We start from the raw sequence: 3,041 nt of genomic DNA on the forward strand, positions 1-3,041 counted from the left end.
GGAGACTTAATGGATACGAAACAGTATATAAAAGAGCTACCATTTTAAGGTAGGGGCGTCTTGTCTTGTTTGCAGTCTAGTCTTACGTTTTAGTCTTGCAATCTTGCCCTGCAGCCTACCAGTCTCACGTCTTACACTCTACAAGTGTACTCTGGTTAACCAAGCTTCTCAGGGACGAGCATTTAGCTCTCACACGCTAAATTCCTTTTCTTTACCTTCAGTTACATTTATCTTACTTCAAAAGCAAGTAGCTATTTTGTATTTGTATTATTGCGAAGAACTAATAAACCTTTTTGTTATGCATCCCACTCGGCGTATTTTATCATATTATTATATACCGTTGAAACAGGATATAACACTATATTAATTCTATCTTACGCTGTTTGTCAGCGATCATTAAAATATGAAAGAATCCATGAAAAATAAAAATGAAAGAAAAAAAATTGTTAGAAAGAGAGGACTGTGATGAAAAGAATGAAATGAAGTTTGAAAGAAGAAAAGAAAGAAGGGTAGAATTTGATGGAAAGAAATAAAGAAAGAGTTAAATAAAAAAAAAGAAGAAAGGAGTCAGATAGAAAGAGAGACAAGATTTTGAAAGAAAGAAAAGAAAAAAGAAAGAAGGGTTTTGATAAAAAAAAAACAAGAAAAGAAAGGTGTTTGATCGAAATAAAGTTTGGTAGAGAGAAAGAAAGAATAAGTTTGTAATAAAAAAGGTAAGCAGAAAAGAAGGTAGAATGAAAAAAAGAAAGGAAGAAAGAAAAAGGGGACAATGGCGAAACGTTCTGTTTGACAGCTTTTGTCCAATCAATAATTCATCCTGATTTTGACCACAGGTCAATATTTATTGTTTGCAATAAATGATGTTTATAATGATTTAGGAATTGAAAGCAAACATTTGGGATTTGATGGCTGGAAATAGCGAATGAGTAAATAGTGAATAACTTTACAAAAATTACCATAGGAATTAATGAATCGAGAGAAAAAAAAATATCCATTCAGAAGGTGTGTTCATTCAATTTGCACGTTGAGCGATGAAAATGGCATTTTAAAGTTAAACTTGTAGAAGTAACAGAGAATTGCATGCTGAGATGAAATTGATCAACTGTGGACCAATCAGATTGCAGAGTGTAGTGATCCACTGATGAATTTTTTTCAGTAGATTGCTGACAAAGACAATTCTCCATTTTTAACACCGAATGCTGACAAGGGAACAGCTTTCCGTCTTCTCCCCACCTCGCTCATTTTACCAGCACATGAAGTATACAACCGCTTAGCATTTTTAAAAAACTTTTTTTTCACCTCAAACAAGGCATATTGCCGCTTGGAACATAAAGGGCTACTATTTGGGATTATATATCTAACAGGGAACTGTGGGGAGTTGAGTCTTTTCACATTACATTTAAACTTCTACAGGTTAGTATACTCAGAGAAACAGGAACCAGGCAGGGAATTCCAAAGTCTAGCAGTCCGAGGGAAGAAAGTGTTAGAGTAGAAGGCTTTCCAGCATCTAGGGACCTCATCAATGAAGGGGTGGGATTTTGCTGCTTCTTCTTAGATTAGCCGAAGGTATGCTGAGAGGGCACAAGCGCTATGAGTTCATCAGAGCACATTCCACCAAAGTATTTGTAAAATAGGTAAAGGGATGCAACATTGTGGTGATGGGACAGAGGTTGGTGCTTGGCTAATAGTGTGGGACTTATCAGATTTGAGACTCTTTTTTGGACCCTGTCTAAGATTAAGAGACTAGTGGCAGGTGCACCAATCAAGACGTTTCAACAACAATATTCCATGCATGGGAGAATTATGGTTTTATAAAGATGTAGCATACTGTCAGGTGTAAATAATTTTCTAGCATGGTAGAGAGAGCCCACACCAACGAAAATGCTATTCCAAACATAAATCTGACAGGCCAACAAAAAAAATTTAAGCATAAGTGCGACAGACTAATGAAGCGCTATTTCAAAAATACATCTGACAGACTAATGTAAATGCTATTTCAAATATAAGTTTGACAGACAAATCAAAACCTATTTCAAACTGATGCTTTACCGACCAACGAAAATGCTATTCCAAAATGAAGTGTAATAGACTAGTAAAAATACTATTTCAATCGTAAGCATTACAAACCAAGATGTTACATAGTAACTATTTGTTTGGTTAATAGTGATGAAAAATAACAACTCAAATTATTTTAAATCATACCATCGTTGTTGTACTATGCATAATAAACTAATAGAATGGAATAGAATGATAATAATCTATATATTAATACGATAGTGTGTGTGTTCTTTTGTGTGCCACACGTACATCCGGGTCGTTTAATTGTTATGTTCTATTTCTTGTCATAAATAATTTTACCAAGAATTCTTCCTAAGTTTTGGTTTCGGTTCCGACTATAGCTGATGGCACTTAAATCATCTTTTTTTTTATATAAATAATTTTATCAAGAATTCTGCATAAGTTTTGGTTTCGGTTTTGATTATGGCTGAAGGAACTCAAGTTATATATATATATATATATATATATATATATATATATATATATATATATATATATATATATACATATTTTTTTTTTCATAAGTTTTTATTTCGGTTTCGATTCAAGCTAATGCACCCAAGTCATTTAGATATATTTTTTTTATTTTTAAAATCGCGACTTTATAACATATAAAAATCGATAGAGCATTAACTCTATAATAATATATACGAAATTTGCAAGAATTAAAATATCATATTTAAGCTTACTTTATGACCAGGCTTTGCCAGGCGTTCGTGCTAGCTTAGATAAATACTTTTGCAGTTTTAACAAAAAAAGCTACAATAATATCAGATCGTCTCCACTAACTAATAGAAACTATTTGTTTATTAAATAGTTTTCTTTGACGAAAATTAGCTTGAAGCTTTTATATTGGCAAATAATCATTAGAGAATTGCATACAACATTAACAAAAACAAATGACCTACAGGGATTATAAACATTAGTTCATATATATGATATATCAATTAATTACTTGTTAATCAAATACAGGTTCCTGAAAC

The sequence above is a fragment of the Euprymna scolopes genome, chromosome 6 (assembly GCF_053919585.1).
Source record: "Euprymna scolopes isolate OS-2025 chromosome 6, ASM5391958v1, whole genome shotgun sequence".
Classification (NCBI taxonomy): Eukaryota; Metazoa; Mollusca; class Cephalopoda; order Sepiida; family Sepiolidae; genus Euprymna; species Euprymna scolopes.